The sequence below is a fragment of the Mesoplodon bidens genome (genome assembly GCF_964165515.1).
Source record: "Mesoplodon bidens genome assembly, chromosome: 7".
NCBI lineage: Eukaryota > Metazoa > Chordata > Mammalia > Artiodactyla > Ziphiidae > Mesoplodon > Mesoplodon bidens.
Genome location: NC_138164.1, coordinates 49545429 through 49564736, shown reverse-complemented (window position 1 = coordinate 49564736; position 19308 = coordinate 49545429). Strand labels below are relative to the sequence as shown.

General features: G+C 41.9%; 1 pseudogene across 1 annotated transcript; it reads right to left on the bottom strand.

The window, feature by feature from the left end:
* Positions 1-7018: 7018 nt before the first annotated feature.
* On the bottom strand, positions 7019-14348 carry LOC308620936 (calcitonin receptor-stimulating peptide 3-like; annotated as a pseudogene). Its single transcript has 4 exons — positions 14109-14348; positions 10362-10456; positions 9183-9315; positions 7019-7176 (listed from the first exon to the last, which is right to left on the bottom strand). The product of its transcript is annotated as a calcitonin receptor-stimulating peptide 3-like (transcript).
* Between the last annotated feature and the right edge of the window lie 4960 nt (positions 14349-19308).

Below are 19308 nucleotides of genomic sequence, written 5' to 3'. Positions count from 1 at the left end.
GGGTCGTCATGTCTCCATTGTCATTTGTTTCTAGGTATTTTTTGATTTCTTCAGTGATCACTTCGTTATTAAGTAGTGTATTGTTAGCCTCCATGTGTTTGTGTTTTTTACAGATCTTTTCCTGTAATTGATATCTAGTCTCATAGTGTTGTGGTTGGAAAAGATACCTGATACAATTTAAATTTTCTTAAATTTACCAAGGCTTGATTTGTGACCCAAGATATGATCTATCCTGGAGAATATTCCGTGAGCACCTGAGAAAAATGTGTATTCTGTTGTTTTTGGATGGAATGTCCTATAAATATCAATTAAGTCCATCTTGTTTAATGTATCATTTAAAGCTTGTGTTTCGTTATTTATTTTCATTTTGGATGATCTGTCCATTGGTGAAAGTGGGGTGTTAAAGTCCCCTACTATGAATGTGTTACTGTCGATTTCCCCTTTTATGGCTGTTAGTATTTCCCTTATGTATTGAGGTGCTCCTATGTTGGGTGCATAAACACTTACAATTGTTACATCTTTTTCTTGGATCGATCCCTTGATCATTATGTAGTGTCCTTCTTTGTCTCTTCTAATAGTCTTTATTTTAAAGTCTATTTTGTCTGATATGAGAATTGCTAATCCAGCTTTCTTTTGGTTTCCATTTACATGGAATATCTTTTTCCATCCCCTCACTTTCAGTCTGTATGTGTCTCTAGGTCTGAAGTGGGTCTCTTGTAGACAGCATATATATGGGTCTTGTTTTTGTATCCATTCAGCCAATCTGTGTCTTTTGGTTGGAGCATTTAATCCATTTACATTTAAGGTAATTATCGATATGTATGTTCCTATTCCCATTTTCTTAATTATTTTGGGTTTGTTATTGTAGGTCTTTTCCTTCTGTTGTGTTTCTTGCCTAGAGAAGATCCTTTAGCATTTGTTGTAAAGCTGGTTTGGTGGTGCTAAACTCTCTCAGCTTTTGCTTGTCTGTAAAGGTTTTAATTTCTCCATCAAATCTGAATGAGATCCTTGCTGGGTAGAGTAATCTTGGTTGCAGGTTTTTCTCCTTCATCACTTTAAATATGTCCTGCCACTCCCTTCTGGCTTGTAGAGTTTCTGCTGAGAGATCAGCTGTTATCCTGATGGGGATTCCCTTGTGTGTTATTTGTTGTTTTTCCCTTGCTGCTTTTAATGTGTTTTCTTTGTATTTAATTTTTGACAGTTTGATTAATATGTGTCTTGGCGTGTTTTTCCTTGGATTTATCCTGTATGGGACTCTCTGTGCCTCCTGGACTTGATTAACTATTTCCTTTCCCATATTAGGGAAGTTTTCAACTATAATCTCTTGAAATATTTTCTCAGTCCCTTTCTTTTTTTCTTCTTCTTCTGGAACCCCTATAATTCGAATGTTGGTGCATTTAATGTTGTCCCAGAGGTCTCTGAGACTGTCCTCAGTTCTTTTCATTTTTTTTCTTTATTCTGCTCTGCAGTAGTTATTTCTACTATTTTATCTTCCAGGTCACTTATCCGTTCTTCTGCCTCAGTTATTTTGCTATTGATCCCTTCTGGAGTATTTTTGATTTCATATATTGTGTTGTTCATCGTTGCTTGTTTCATCTTTAGTTCTTCTAGGTCCTTGTTAAATGTTTCTTGCATTTTCTCTATTTCCAAGATTTTGGATCATCTTTATTATCATTATTCTGAATTCTTTTTCATGTAGACTGCCTATTTCCTCTTCATTTGTTAGGTCTGTTGGGTTTTTATCTTGCTCCTTCATCTGCTGTGTGTTTTTCTGTCTTCTCATTTTGCTTATCTTACTGTGTTTGGGGTCTCCTTTTTGAAGGCTGCAGATTCGTAGTTCCCTTTTTTGTTGGTGTCTGTCCCCAGTGGCTAAGGCTGGTTCATTGGGTTGTGTAGGCTTCCTGGTGGAGGGGACTAGTGCCTGTGTTGTGGTGGATGAGGCTGGGTCTTGTCTTTCTGGTGGGCAAGTCCACGTCTGGTGGTTTGTTTTGGGATGTTTGTGGACTTATTATGATTTTACGCAGCCTCTCTGCTAATGGGTGGGGTTGTGTTCCTGTCTTGCTAGGTTTTTGGCATAGGGTGTCCAGCAATGTAGCTTGCTGGTCGTTGAGTGAAGCTGGATGTTGGTGTTGAGATGGAGATCTCTGGGAGATTTTCGCCGTTTGATATAACGTGGAGCTGTGAGGTGTCTTGTGGATCAGTGTCCTGAAGTTGGCTCTCACACCTCAGAGGCACAGCACTGACTGCTGGCTGCAGCACCAAGAGCCTTTCATCCACACGGCTTAGAATAAAAGGGAGAAAAAGTAGAAAGAAAGAGAGAAAAAGAGAGAGAGAGAGAGAGAGAGAGAGAGAGAGAGAGAGAAGAAAGAAAGAGAAAGAAAGAAGGAGGATAAAAGAAAATAAAATAAAGTTATTAAAATAAAAAAATAATTAAGAAAAAAAAATTTTTAAGTAAAAAAAAAGAAACAAAAAAACCAGACAGATAGAACCCTAGGACAAATGGTGAAAGCAAAGCTATACAGACAAAATCTCACACAGAAGCATACACATACACACTCACAAAAATAGGAAAAGGGGAAAAAGTAATAAATCTTGCTCTCAGAGTCCACCTCCTCAATTTGGGATGATTCGTTGTCTATTCAGGTATTCCACAGATGCAGGGTACATCAAGTTTGTTTTAGGGATTTAATCCGCTGCTCCTGAGGCTGCTGGGAGAGATTTCTCTTTCTCTTCTTTGTTCGCACGGCTCCCGAGTTAGGTTTGGATTTGGCCCCGCCTCTGCGTGTAGGTCGCTGGAGGGCGTCTGTTCTTCGCTCAGACAGGACGGGGTTAAAGGATCCGCTGACTCGAGGGCTCCGGCTCACTCAGGCCGGGGTAAGGCGGGGTAAGGAGGCGTACGGAGTGCGGGGCGAGCCTGCGGCGGCAGAGGCTGGCATGACGTTGCACCAGCCTGAGACGCGCCGTTTGTTCTCCAGGGGAAGTTGTCCCTGGACCCCGGGACCCTGACAGTGGCGGGCTGCACAGGCTCCCCGGAAGGGAGGTGTGGAGAGTGACCTGTGCTCGCACACAGGCTTCTTGGCAGCGGCAGCAGCAGCCTTAGCCTCCCACGCCCGTCTCTGGGGTCCGCGCTGTTAGCCGCGGCTCTGAAGCTCCTTTAAGCAGCGCTCTTAATCCCCTCTCCTCATGCACCAGGAAACAAACAGGGAAGAAAAAGTCTTTTGCCTCTTCGGCAGGTCCAGACTTTTTCCCGAACTCCCTCCCGGCTAGCCGTGGTGCACTAACCCCTTCAGGCTGTGTTCACGCTGCCAGTCCTCTCCCTGCGCTCCGACCGAAGCCCGAGCCTCAGCTCCCAGCCCTGCCTGCCCCGGCAGGTGAGCAGACAAGCCTCTCGGGCTGGTGAGTTCTGGTCGGCACCGATCCTCTGTGCGGAAATCTCACCGCTTTGCCCTCTGCACCCTTGTTGCTGCACTCTCCTCTGCGGCCCCGGAGCTCCCTGCCTCCGCCACCCGCAGTCATCGCCCGTGAAGGGGCTTCTAGTGTGTGGAAACCTTTCCTCCTTCACAGCTCCCTCCCACTGGTGCAGGTCCCGTCCCTATTCTTTTGTCTCTGTTTATTCTTTTTTCTTTTGCCCTACCCAGGTACGTGGGGAGTTTCTTACCTTTTGGGAGGTCTGAGGTCTTCTGCCAGCGTTCAGTAGGTGTTCTGTAGGAGTTGTTCCACGTGTAGATGTATTTCTGATGTATCTGTGGGGAGGAAGGTGATCTCCGCATCTTACTCTTCCGCCATCTTCCCCCTCTCTCCCTGAAAGGTAATTTTAAAATCTATTTTAAATTTGAAATTTCTCTACTAAATAACTTTTGAGTTAAGAGTAGATAGCAAAAGAAAAATTAAAGATGATTTTAAAAATGACAACTTTACTTCTCAAAACATGATGCTTATTTTCCTCTGAGTTCATGTTAAAGATGAACTCAGAGAAAAATAAGTCAGACGTTCATAGAGTTTTATAATTTATTTATTAACTCAACAGATATTTACTGAAGGGCTACCATGTTCTAGAAATTTTTCTGTGCTCCAGGGATATGGGTAAATATCCGTATAACTTCCGTCATAGAGTTACATGCTAGTAGAAGTACATAGACCAAAAAACCCCACTAAATATGTAACATTTTAGATGGTGATAGGTTCCATGTGGATAAAATAATGGTAAGTTCTATATGGGTAAAATAAAGCTGAATAACGTGGGTAGACAGTGATCAGAGCCATTTCATATATAAGCATACAGGAAAGCCTTTTCTGAGAAGGTAATGTTTCAGCAGAGTTCTGAAAGAAAGGGAGCAAGTCAGTCACGCAAACATTGAGGGAATAGCATGCTAGGCAGAGAAAATAGTAACTGCAAAGACCCAGAGGAAGATGGGAGTGGAGCAAGCAATGGGTCACTTGACAGGAGATCTGAGAAATATATAGGGTCAGGTCATGTGGTACCTGTTAGACTACCAGGTACGGGTACACTACATCCAGAATGAAAAAGAAGATATAACCTCAAATATGAAAATTTTAAATTATAATGAAAAAGTACGATTTGCTAATGCATGTAAAAATTTTAAAATTAAAGTTTCACAGAAATGTATATAAATCAAGAATGTACAGAATAAAATAAAATAGTAGAGTTGAATAATCTTGAAAAAATTGAAAACCTTGCAAGGAACTATGTTATAAAAAGAACTCTGTGAGAAACTTTTACAGGTGAATTACATCCAGCTTAAGGCAGAGATAGTTTTCACGCTATTTGCACTGATTTAAAACAGAAAAATTTCAAGTTTGCCAACTCATTTGATACCATTGGCATAGCCCCAATTCTAGACTTAATAAAGGTAGTACAAAATCCTAAATAAATCACAAGCAAATTGAATTTGGAAATAAATTTTAATACATATCCTCTGACCAAGTGGAGTTTATTATGAAGCCACTGCAGTGCCCCAAGTGTTTACTCTGTGAGATGGGGACTCAATGGAGTATTCTGTACTTAAGGGAGACATGGTCTGATCTGCTTTATGTACTACTGTGATGAGTAAAGAATGAATGGGAGCAAGGGTCATAATTCTGTGTGTTTCTGAGGAAATAACTAGAATCAGTAGGTAGTAGGTGACTTTTCTAATTAAAAAACCCCTCTTAACTGACTGCCCACCAGTGAAACTTGCTGCTGAGTCACCTTGGAAGTTACAGTCAGCAGTTTGTCACCGGCATTTCCATCAAATGCCAGGGATGTTGAAGCTGGGAAATTTCTGTATCTAATAAGCCTTTAGACCCTATGACATCCCAGATTCCTTCCAATACCGACCATCTCCAATTCTATAGCATGTATCACCTCAGTCTCCCCCAGTTAGAATATAAGCTCCATGAATGCAGGGGGTTTTGTCTGTTCTGTTCATTGCTCTAGTCCTGGAGCTCAAATAAGGTCAAGCATATAGCAGATACTCAATGATTATTTGTTAAATATAGGAATGTCTCTGTTAAACTTACTGCAGGACCTGAGCAATACACTTTTCTTCTCTGCACATCAGAGAGTAAAAAGTTGGATTAGATGGCATCTGATGATCTTTCCAGGTCTGCCAGTGTGTGATCCCCTTTCAAACTGTGAGCCGTTGTCCTAACAGGCTTTGCAGGCTATGGGATGTATGAAGGGTACTGTTGGGAGGAAAGGCAGGGATGGGTAAGGGCAAACCTGAGTCAAGGAGAAGAGAACAGATAACTTCTGGGGCTGGGGACCAGGGCACTCTCTGAAAATAAATGTGAATGTCTCTTTGAGATGCACAGGGTTCTAATTCCAGTAAAGGTGTTTCACTAGACACTGAGGATACAGGATACTGAGGACCCACCCCAAACATGGTATCATTGCCTCATTTGAGCCAGCCTGGTCAACAAAGTGTCACAGGTCTCTGAGGTTCTCATGGGAAAAACAACATAGATAACAGCAGGGACTCCTTTTAACTGTATCGAAAATATATTTTTTATCTTGATGAAGTGCACAAATGAGAACATTTCTTTAAAGAGAGAGTTCTATTGAGGCTCAGCATTACTAGGAATCCCCAGGCACCCACAAGGCAGCGATTTCATGTACCCCTGAGGTTTAGCAGAGCAGCCAACAGGTTGGCTGACAGGGCCCAGATTTGCTGCCAGATAAGCCAGTGAGACATGCATCATATTTATAGAATACAGAATCAACTATAAAAAAGATGCACATTGGGTAATTACAATGATTTTATTCTGCATTTATCTTTAGTTTATTTCAAGCAAAAAAGAGTGTTTTCAGTATCAAGAGACATGCATATATGTGTGTCTTCCATGCTATTTCTTTTCAATAAGTTGCTTTCGTTGCAAATTAAAAGAAATGGAGTTCAGCTCCCTGGTGACCTAGGAGAAAAAAAAAAGCAAGAACTAGAATATTATTACTTATTAACAGTGAGGCTCTTGTCATGTATTATCTCAATCACTTTTTATATTAATGATACAGGTAGGTACTTATTGTTGCTTTCAAGTTATATGGGGAAACAGGGTCAGAGAGGGTCAGGTCTCTGGTCATATAGTTAGTAGAGGACAAACACAGTATTTGAACCCAAGTCTGTGCTCTGAATCCAGATGTACATGACATTGTAGGGAATACTCCCAAAGGGTAGGGTCTTTACCTTTCAAACTAAAAAACTAGAATAATCACAATTATAACTGTAGGGAACAGTGTTTTAAATGAATAGGATCTATATTTCCTATGATGAACGATGATCTCAGAGTCACTTGGAGGCACTGAAAAAAAGCAGAAATGAATCCAAATTCTAGGTGTTCTAGCTATTGGGACTCTGTTCTTTCTCCAGACACTGTGGTTGGCACCTTCACTGTGGATTTTTTTTACAATATAGGACCAGGGAGGGTCAGACTGTGGCCTGCACTCCTGCAATACCCAGCCATCTGCCCTGCCGTCTGAGGTACTAGGGCGGTTGTCTTCTTCCTGGAGTCATTTCACTGCTCAGGCCTGAAGGTCACTGCGGCGCCAGCCAAAGGCTTTGGAGCCCATGTTGGTGGGTATGAAGTTGTTCTTAACCACACTCAGACCTGCTCAGCCAGCCCGCCATCTTATGGGTCACACAGATCGCAGTGTTACAGGATCTCTTCTGGGCAGTGATGCTGATTTGCAGGATAGAGAAAAAGAAAAGGCCTGTCAGTGAGAGGCTGAGGGCAGGTGCTACCCCATGGGACCAACATGGTAAAATTACTGCTCTGAGAGGCACCAATGAACTTTAAATATTTTTCCTAAACACAAAATCACCACAGACAATCATAGGGCATTAGGGAAAATGCCACAATCACTCCCCATAGACATTTCCAAGGGTGTCAGAAAACCCAAATGTGCTCTGGGCAACAAGCCATGGAACACAGAAATATAGCAGCCAGTCTTTTCTGTACAAGTAAATGAAAGCTTAACCAAGGCTTAGGCGACTAGAGAGATTATGGTGCCACATCCAACCTCATTCTTAAAGATTGTCTTGAAGATGCATCCCATTCACAAGGTACTGAGTACTCCTTAGGAAAAGGAAAATTCCCCTGTCCTCCTGGAAGAGGAAGCGAGTTTGTAGCATCAAGTCTCAGAGGTGCTTAGTGCTCCTGTTTTCGCTACCTGAGGTTGTTCACAGGGACCACCCACTATGCCCTGACTCCAGCTACCCGGGGCTAAAGCTACTTGCCAGACAGGTCCCTGTATCCATGAAGTGTGGGATGTGGCCAGAGCAATAACCACCACAGCTCAGGGGTTTTTAGAAATATACTATTATTCCCCCAATGAAAGGCATGTTCAGAAGCAGGACTGAGAAGCTCTGCTATGAAATCCACAGGTACTCACAGGGCTGCCCTCTCTCTCCTGATCTCTTCCTGAATGATTCTCTCTGGCCTGCTCTCCCTCCTCCCATCTGATGTTCCAGACATCCACTGCCACAAAGAATGCCACTGATAACTAGCCCAAAGAGCAGCCAGAGAAGACCACATGCATCAAGTTACAGGAACAAAGGAATTAGAAAGGAGAGGAAGGAGTTGAGTAGGCACCTTGAGGCATGCCAACATGAGGGGTCATGGTCTTTCTCCAATACTCTGGCCATGACCCATTTCTTGCCAGGCATTCTGACCCCAGTTTTAGTTAAGGGGAATGTGTAAAACTTGTTGAGGTCCTATGTGTATGTGCCCAGGATGCAGGTACTCAGATTATTGCACTGCTTAGTTCTGCACCTGTCCAGGCTACAGGGAAAAGTCAGGCTAGACAATACCATGCACCAGGGCTGTTCCTGCAGGCAGTCATGCAGAAGGTTAGAATAGGGAGAGGGCACCTGGAGCAAAAGCAGAGGGGCAGGAATGGGGGTGGCTCACGCATCCTCCATTAGGAGAACAGAGGTTCACTGAGCCAGGGCAGTGTGGGGAAGGGCTGTGGGGGGAAGGGGTGACCTTTTCTGGCATTCCACATGCTGCTCAGTCCTTCTTGCTCTGCAAAGAGGTTCCTAGGGCAGATAGAGGTGCAGCACATGCCTCTGCCCAGGTATGGCCAGGTCAGGAGCTGGTGTGAGCTCCAAGCTCAGGGTGCACAGGGAGGTGGGGCTGGGGAAGGGTGTCTGGTCCAGTGAGAACATGCACATCTCCACAGATTCTACACATCTAAAGGCCCTGGACCTACCTCAGACACTGTGCTATCTGACAACATCCTTTGTAAGGGGTCTGGCTTCACCTTGCAAATGTGCAATGAAGATGCCTTGCAGGTGTGAAAGAATATCATGTGCAGGTTAACAAGGAGGGGCTAGATTTCTAAGATCCCCTGAGATACATGGGATTCATTCCCTGGCTTTACGAGGCTAAACTCCTCCAGTGCTGGGAGGTATCCTCAGTACTGCCAGACAATTTCCAGAGTGAGGGATTCCACAGCTTGCCCCACTGCTTTTAGAAAGGGATCTTTGTACATGTGGTGCAACCATAGTTCCTTCACATGACCTCTGTCTTCAGTGGAGCCTGTAGAAGAGGTGGGCCCCAGGCCAAGGTGAACAGTGACTGCTTGCTGGCTGCCTATCCAGCTATGTTCTCTCCTACCTGTCAGGATACATGTTCCTGGTAAGCCAGGGGAGAGGGTAAGTGCTGAGCAGAGGGCAGAGCCTTACCTGAAGCCCTCCTGTCTCTTGCTTCAGCTCACGGGCCTTCATCTGCACATAATCGTTCATCATTGCAGCCAGTAGGAGGCGCATTTCCTTATTGGTGAGTGTAGTGGGATCAAAGCCATTCTCCAAGGCGCACCTAGGGAAGGGAAGCAAGCCCAATCCTGGCTCTGAGTCCCTGCCTACCCCCACCCCCAGGATAAGCAGCCAGGTTTCCTGGTTTCTGCATCGTCCCCTGAGGATGTGGCTGCCCTAACTGCCAACGGAAGAAATGAGGCCATTGTCTATCCAAAAATGCTGCTTCACCAGGAGTTAGGCTCTGGTGTGACCTCAAAGAAATGGTTTGCTGGCAACTGATGATTAGATTTTCAGGAATTTTTTGAGCTTAGTGTTAAATGCAGCCATTATTAAAAATTAAATGAGGGCTTCCCTGGTGGCGCGGTGGTTGAGAATCTGCCTGCCAATGCAGGGGCCACGGGTTCGAGCCCTGGTTTGGGAAGATCCCACATGCCGCGGAGCGACTGGGCCCGTAGGCCACGGCTACTGAGCCTGCGCGTCTGGAGCCTGTGCTCCACAACGGGAGAGGCCGCGACGGTGAAAGGCCCGCGCACCGCGATGAAGAATGGCCCCCGCTAGCCGCAACTAGAGAAAAGCCCTCGCACAGAAAAGAAGACCCAACACAGCCATTAATAAATAAAAAAAAATTAAATGATAATAATTTGAATCTGTAAATGGTTTCAGTTTAATAAATATAATTTGAATGAGGATGAAACATTAGATGAATAGATCACATATCAGATTGAATAACAAATTTATTGGCCAAGTAGTTAGCAGACTAGGATGAAATCCATTTATCAAATTATGGTTAAGTTAGTAAATAGCTTTGCTAAGGATAAAAGTGTTTGATAAAAAGCAACAAAAGTATGTTGTGAGGTTCAATGAGTTATATGAAATTTATAATAACTAGTACTGTATATCTTATGTCTGTTTGTAAACTGTGTGCTACACATCTTTTATGATAAACTTATGTAAGTGTACATTTATACATTACCACCACCCATCCCCACACCTCCACCCACCAGGAGCCAGTTGCTAAAGATTCAGCACAAGCACAACTGAGAACACAGAATTGTATGATTCCAGGGGCCATGAGAGGTGAGAGTGCTCCTGTCAGGGCTGTCTCACCTGAATGGCGCTGCCTAGAGCATACCTGCCTGGTTCAGGACCAGAATGCTGAGGACCAGGAACAGGGGGAACTTCCAGAAGCCCATGGCACCTTTCTGCAAGGGAAAAATTGACATCACCACTTGCAGCAGTTCAAGTTCTGTGAGCCCACAGACCCAGGCTCTGATCCTGTCTCTGACTCTAACTCCCTGGCGTCCTGACTTCAGGCTGGACATGTCACTTCCCTTCACCATCATTTCCTTCTCAGCCAAGTGGACTGCTGGAAGATCCAGTAAGCCTGTAGCATGCTTGGCTTAGCAAAGAAACCTAGTGGGACAACTGGGTGAGGAGGTCTCAGTCCGTAGCCCCCTCCCTGTCACTCCACACATTCTCACATACAACGTGTTGGCCAGGACTCCTGGAGAACAGACTCTGAGTACCTGTCACCACAGCTTTTCCCATTGTGCAACTCAGAGCTGTCCTCCTGGTGTCGGGCTTTTGCTCATACCTGGTTGGGGGAGGTGGGTTGGGAGGACGTATCTCTGTGGTTGGAATCCCTGAGAAACTGAAGAACCAAATTCTACTTCTCAGCTGCTTCACACTGAGGCAAAGAGTACCCTGTGAGAAGCAAGCTGGCAGAGTCTTAATTTGGAACCCAGGACTTAAATGGGGGGAAAAAGCTCCCAGAACCTGCCACTGGGGCTTGCGTTTAACGGTTACCTGCCCCTCAGTCACTGCACCTATTTGCCATACGCTTGTGCTGGCCCAGGTTCCGAACCCATTTCCCACAGACCCTTGGGTGAGGGATGTGATCCGTGAGCTCACTGTCCGCACAAAACCATTCCTGCGTCCTGCTCTGTGGGTGGTGCCTGGGGAGCTCCAGCATCCCGAAATTGACCTAAGCACGTGTGCCACAGGAGACAGAGAGACTGGAACCCGCCTCAGTGTGGGGACAGTGGAGCAGAGAGTCCCCGGACTGGGACCATGCGGTGTTACCTGTGGAAGGATCCTGGGATGAATCACGGAGTAACGCAAATTGTGTGATGAAAAGACCTAGACAGAAGTGGACAGAGACTCTGAAGCATGAAATGTCTAGAGTAACCCTCTGGTATTTATTTTACTTCTCTACAGTCCTACTAGGTGTGGGATAATGTTGGAACATAGGTGGTCATTAGATCATGTATAGCTTATATTAGGAAAGTCATTCTACTGATTTGGCCTCTTTATAAGTCTAGAAAGTAGTAAATAAACTAAAATGGCTGTGAGGCACCTTCCAGTCTTATTATTTTATTTTATTAAAATGGGGGTGGGAGGGGTGAAGGAGGTGGGTATAGAAGAACAAAGAACAAATGAAGGACATTGTGTGATGACAATGAGATTTACTTGGAGATTAGTTGGGAGACATTGATAATGCTTCTTGTATTTTAATTTTGAGAGGAACACCAGGCTGAGCTGCTGGTAAGTGCTTCTGGAAGAAGCAGTCTTCAAGGAAGCCACCTTTCAGTCAAATATAAAATGGGGCTGGTGCCTTGTTTTCTCCCTATGTTTTACAGCTCATGCCCTCATGAGGAATTTTATTCCCTCACACTGCTTCATCCATTCTCTTCAGTAAGCATGCTTATCCACATCTGTGATGGTCCCTGGTCAGTTTTAGAAGTACACAGAAACTACTCTAGGGATTTTAAGCAGAAAGGCATTGCATACAGGAACTAGATATTAAAAAATAATGTGTATAGTTCTGGAAGATGCTACAGTTACCATAACCAAAAGGTGGAGACTGAGAAGTCCACACACTTGAACTGTAGACATGAAAAAAATCCCATGGAGCCTGTGATCCAGGGATCAGGATGCTGCCCCTGGTGCTGCCACAACTACCTTTCAACACCAGTGACATTCTGTGCCCAGGGATGCTGCTGTCGAACCCCTGGCTTCTTGACTGCTTGCCAGCAGAAAACAGAAGAGCAGGAAGATAGAACTCTCTGACTCTGCCTTCCAATTCTCACATGAGACATCTAAATGGAAAAAATTTGCATTCAGACACTGCCTTTAAGGAAGTGTGGGAAAAATCAATGTAACCCATCACACTAACAGACTAAAAAAGAAAAATCACGTGATAGTATCAATAGATGCAGAAAAGGCATTTGACAAAATCCAACATCCATTTATGATAAAAACTCAGAAAACTAGCAATAGAGGGAAACTTCCTCAACTTGTAAAGACTACAAAAACCCTGCAGTAGCTTTATACTTAATGGTGAGAAACCCGAAGCTTTCCCACTAAGATCAGGTACAACGATGCCCCATTTTACTACTCCTTTTCAGAGTCATACTGGAAGTCCTTGCTAGTGTAATAAGGTAAGAAAAGGAGATAAAAGGTATACAGGTTGGAAAGAAAGACAAAACAAAAAACACCCAAAAGAAACAAAAAAAAAAACTCCTCCTGGAGCTAATAAGTGATTATAACAAGGTTGCAAAATACAAAGTTAACATACAGAAGTCAATTATTTTCCTATATACCAACAATGGACAAGTGGGATTTGAAATTAAAAACATAATACTGGTTACATTAGCACCACCCAGAATGAAATAGGTATAAAGCTAACAGAATATGTACAAGATCTGTATGAGGAGAACTACAAAACTAATAAAAGAAATCAAATAATAGCTAATAAATGGAGAAATATTCCATGTTCATTGAGAGGAAGACTCAATATTGTCAAGATGTCAGCTCTTCCCAACTTAGTTGATCTACAGATTCAATGCAGTCCCAATTAAATCCCAGCAAGTTATTTTATGAAAGTTGACAAACTGATTCTACAGTTTATTTATTTTTGGCTGTGCCACGCGGCATGCGGGGTCTTAGTTCTCTGACCAGGGATCAAACCCATGCCTCCGGCAGTGGAAGTACAGTCTTAACCACTGGACCACTAGGGAAGTCCCTGATTCTACAGTTTATTAGGAGAAGCAAAAGAACCAGAATAGTCAATGCAATCTTGAGGGAGAAGTACAAAGTTGAAGGATTGATGCTGCTTGACTTTAAGACTTACTATAAAGCTACAGTATTAAGACAGTGTGGTATTGGTGAAAGAATAGACAAATAGATCAATGGAACAGAATAGAGAGCCTGGAAATAGACCCCCCATAATATAGTCAACTGATCTTTGACAAAGGAACAAAGGCAATGCAAAAGAAGTATGGGTGGTGTTTTTGTTTTCCAGCTGACTGGGAGAGTTGGAAGAATCCTTAGTGTAATGAAACCATTTTCATTATAGTAGCCAAGTGCTGTGAATATTCTCAGCCTGTCACAGTTAAGGCTTAAACCAAAGGAATGGATCTCTAATAATGGAACTTCATCTACCAGTGAGAGAAAGTATTTTTTCTCTTAGTGCTGGAAGGGCTTTTCAGATCTTAACACATAAATGATCCTTTACCAACTTTACCTTTGGCCTTCTGGTACCTTATGGTTATGACTATCCAGTAGAGAACAAAACCCTCACTTTCTATTTATCACTACTCAGGAATGTGTTATGTTCTCATATGTAATTTTGTAATTGAGATGATCAACTAGGTTGTCCCACCTCAGGCTCTTACTATCCTCCATTGTGGTGAAACACAACTCTGAGTGCACATAATGGTTTGTGCAAAGGCGGCACATCTGTGCTGGTTGTATCACTCTGCACTGCAGGAGCTCTGTGGAGGCAAGCACCAAGTCCCAGGCCAGAGCCACAACCATCCAAGAACTGGCAAGGAGCCCAGGAGACACTCTCACCTGATGCTGCTCCTCAGGATGAGTCTTGGAGGGACGGTTTTCAAAGGGCAAGAAAGAGGCTCTCACTGCTGCACTCTTCTCTATTGTAAGTGTTACCATTCTGCACACAGAAATGTCAGAGCCCTAGACAGGGTATTCACATTTCTCCAGACACCCATTCCACCCTGCATACTGAAGATGGGATCCTTGCCATGAAACAGTGAAATCTTTCAGTTCATCTTCCACAAAACATCCTCGTTGTGATCAAATCCATAGACAAACATTATTGATTGTTTTCTGTCACTGTAAGAGCAAATGTAGGGAGCTGTTTCTCTTTTCTGAGCACTTAGGGAACATACATATGATTACAAGGAAAGCTTTATGTTCTGAGAGACTTTTAGTGATTCTTGAGACCACCCCTCCTTACTATCCCCCAAGGGGAGGTGAGGATGGGGGAGGAGGCATCTCATCAGTGCTGTTAGACTGCTTGAGTCATGGATCAAGTTCCCCTTTGCTAATGTAGCCAGGGAAGAATGCCAAAGAAGGAATGCTCCTTAATTTAAGTGAACTGGAGGTATTTACAGAATGGAAATCAATCTTTTTTGAAATTAAAAAAATGATCTGACCAAGGATCCTCTCCTGATCGATTATGGTTAGATTAGAGTTTACTGATGTGGATTTCAGGCAAGGATGACCTCAGGATCATCCTTTTTGGATCTTCTCCCTCCTGCTGCCTCCCTCTTCACGTAAGGTCCAATCTGAATGGTGTTCTCATAGGAACTATCTAATGGCCTGACCCTAGGCTGTTACTTGTCATTTTGACAACATCCTGACCAAAGGCCTTATCTTGGAACATCAGGCAGCTTGAGGGGCAGTGAAGGAATCCTTATTTGGGACTATTATATAGACCTTTGTTATATAAACCTTTGTAATTGTTGCCAAAACAATTGTAAAACATGGATTATGTTAAATCAGTGAGCATAAATAATATGAGCTCAATGAGCAAGATGAATGTTCACAAATCTGGCTATATGTGTAGGAATGTGTTGCTGAGGATGTCTGAATCTTATTGAAACCGTGGTCTAGAATTCCAGGAATAGTTGACATCTAGTGGTCAAAAAATTAAAGATACACTTATGTCTTTGTCTGTTCAGGCTGCTGCAACAGACTACCATGTTGGCTTTTAAACAACAAAAATTTATTTCTTACCATTTTGGAGGCTGGGAAATCCAAGATCAAGGTACTGGCAGGTTTGGTGTCTGGTGAGAGCCCACTTGCTGGTTCATACATAGATGTCTGTCTTCTGTCATGGCAGAGGAGCAAAGGAGCTCTCTAAGGTCTCTTTTATAAGGGCACTAATCCCATTCGTGAGAGCTCCACCCTCACGAGCTAATCACCTTCCAAAGGCTCTACCGCAAAACCAGTTGGGTGACCTTGGCTCATGCTTAGTGCCCCAGTGGAGCTATTAATACCACCCCCTTTCACTCTCAGAAGGATACCAGTATGGACAGTGTCTTAGTCCATTTGGGCTTCTGTAACAAAATACCACAGACTGGTTAGCTAATAATCAACAGAAATTTATTTCTCACATTCCTGGATTCTGGGAGTCCAAGATCAAGGTGCCAGCATGGTCAAGTGGGGGTTCACTTCCTGGTTAAATATATGGTTGTCTTGTTGCTGTATCCTCACATGGTGGAAGAGGATAGGGATCTCTCTGGAGCCTCTTTATAAGGCACTAACTCCATTTATGAGGGCTCCAATCTCATAGCTTAAGTATCTCCCAAAGGCCCACCTACTAATATCATCACATTGGTATTGTGTATGGACACAAACATTTCAGACCATAGGCAACAATAAATCTTATTGTTGCCTAATATATACATCATTAGTCTAGGATATGTGGTCAGTCAGTGTAAACTCTGTGATGGTATCATCATTAGATGAGACCTAGTACTATAGAAGACAGGAGAAATAGACTGCACTGGAGGTGAAAAGAAGGAAGACAGATCCCATAAAAAGGTAAAGCTGCTGATAGGCAATCCCTTTATCCTCTAGGCAACAGAATCTACTACACCTCTGATATCTGAAACAAATGTGTCAAATATGAGAGGTATGTGAAGTATTTGAATGAGAATGTGTAATTTATTAGGATACATACATATTTATCATTATTCATCCTTTACTAAGTGCAATTTCTTAGCTGCTGGAAATAGAAAAATGAACAACAAAAGGATTCTGCCCTCGGAATACTAGATCTACTTCAGTGTGTATTAACAAGCTCTCTTCAATCTTGGAGTCATTTTTATAAGCCCAAGTTACAGAAAATCTTTACTTCCCAAATCACTTCCCTTAAGGAACTCTACCACATACTTAGAAAAGGTCTTGAACTCCTGATATATTTATAAAAGCATGGAACATAAAAATGAAATCAAAAAATTTTAGGCAATCATCTAGAATTTTCTATCCAATAAAACTCTGAATTTTCTGTAATGATGTAAATATTCTGTACTTGTGCTGTCTGATGCCATAGCCACTAGCCACATGTAGTTATTGAACACTTGATATTGGCTAGGGCAACTGGGCAACTGATTTTTAAATGTTATTGAATTTAAATATAAATTGCCACATAGCTAGTGGGTACTGTTTTGGGCAGTACAGATTCTAGACCTTTTTTGATTCTCAATTAAAATAGTCAAGTTTTTTGCTCTTTTTACTTGGATGTTTTAGCACTGTAGGGGTATAACATATGTCCTAAATGAAAGTGGGTAAATCACAGGAATGACAATTCTACAATCTCCATACTTAATGGGAGAAATGTATTTATTCACTCAGTCAAATTAGATTTAGTGAGCACAACTGTGTGCTGGGCATAATGATGAGATATGATGTACATGGACTCGCCCCCAGGGGATTATAGGGCTTCAGGATAAGTAATTCATCAGTGCTGGTAATAGGTATCATTTAGTGCTCATATTAGAATATTTTTTCTACTCTTTTCCTTTCCCAGACACCAAATCAGATGTATCAGAAGTTTCTGACTGCTTAAGCCTTAAAGTAAACAGAGGTCAGGCAATATCTCTGTACTGTGAAAAGGGGACTTCCATGTCCTGATGTGACTGAGAATAAGGTATTTACTTTCCTGTCCATTAAAGAAAAATATTGAGAAGCCCAGACAGGAGAGATTTAGAGGCATTTCTTATGAAGATTAACTTACTGGTGAGGTATTATTTATAAAAATAAGTAAAAAAAGAAATCAAGAAAATGATAGAGTCTTCATCTGTTTTCTTTTCTAATATCTGTACGTTGGAGGAAGGTGTAATGATATTCCTGGCACGTCATTTTGCCCTCCGGAACCATCAAACATTGTAGATGTGATTAAGTAGAATTATTTAAATATGGTCATATATCTTTACCTTTCTGGTCAATCATAAGTTCTGGTTATTTTTTTTTAATAAAGAGTTTTTGGTTTTGTTTTTTGTTTTTTAAAATGTAACCTAAGTGTCCCAAAGTCCCCAGGCCTCTTGGGGTCATTCTTTTATTTAATATTCAAATAAGAATGGCTTAAGCTCCCATTCTACATAACAGCAAGTTCTAGTTTTAACATACCTTTCAAGTTTAACTTTCTTTCTTTTTTTTTTTTCCATGCTTATGTTCCTTAAAAGGATTGGAAAAGGGAGGGAGGGGTTTTTGGAAGTATTGTTAAGAGGCCCCGAGCAACTGAGCCCATCATTACATTAAGCCCTAATTTTCGTCTTCCTCAGAGGATACTGTGTCTTTGTAGGGCAGCTGGCTAGAATTCAGGATTGTCACTTAACTGACAACAGGGTGAATTCAGTACTGATGAACTATTTTCATGAAGCCTGGGTAGTTCTGTAAGATCCAGGCCCCTGGGGAATCTTTGTTGAAAGAGAGCCTAAAGACCCACCTGTAGTTTTTCAACACTAAGCCAGTATTCCCTTGGATTTGTGGGGGGAGGAGGGGCAGATAAGATCAACCTCATCTATTTTAGGAGCCAGGACCTGAGGTGGCTAACCTCTATATTGTTGTTTTTTTAGGTTATTCTTTTTTTTTAAATGATGTATAGTTGATTTACAATGTATGAGTTTCAAGTGTACAGCAAAGTGATTCAGATATATATAATATATATATTCTTACATATATGTATATATAATATATTCACATACATATATATTCTTTTTATTTTTATATTCATATACATATATGTATTCTTTTTCAGATTCTTTCCATTATAGGTTATTACAAGATATTGAATATAGTTTCCTGTGTTATGCAATAGGTTCTTGTTATTTATCTATTTTATATATAGTAGCATGTATATGTTAATCCCAAATTCCTAATTTATCCCTCCTCCCCACCTTTCCCCTTTGGTAACCATAAGTTTGTTTTCTATGTCTGTGAGTCTCTTTCTGTTTTGGAAATAAGTTCATTTGTATCATTTTTTTAGAATCCACATATATGTGTTATTCTATGACGTTTGTCTTTCTCTGCCTGACTTCACTTAGTATGATAATCTCTAGGTCCATCCATGTTGCTGCAAGTGGCATTAGTTCACTATTTTTTATGGCTGAGTAATATTCCATTATATATATATATATATATATAGATGCCACATCTTCTTTATCCATTCATTTGTCGATGGATGCTTAGTTTGCTTCCATGTCTTGGCTATTGTAAATTGTGCTTCTATGAACACTGGGGTGCATGTATCTTTTCAAGTTAGAGTTTTTGTCTTTTCCGGATATATGCCCAGGAGTGAGATTGCTGGCTCATATGGTAACTCTATTTTTACTTTTTTAAAGAACCTCCATAGTGTTTTCCATAGTGGCTGTGCCAATTTACATTCCCAACAACAGTATTGGAGGGTTTCCTTTTCTCCACACCGTCTCCAGCATTTATTATTTGTAGAATTTTTGATAATGGCCATTCCGACCAGTGTGAAATGATACCTCATTGTAGTTTTGATTTGCATTTCTCTAATAATTAGTGATGTTGAGCATCTTTTCATGTGCCTCTTGGCCATCTGTATGCCTTCTTTTGGAGAAATGTCTGTTTAGGTCTTCTCCCCATTTTTTGATTGGGTTTTTAGTTTTTTTGATGTTGAGCTGTATGAGCTGTTTGTATATTAAGAAAAAAATTTAAGTAACATAGAATACAAAGCAAGCAACAATTTACTCAAAATGGCCAGAAATAACAAGGTTTA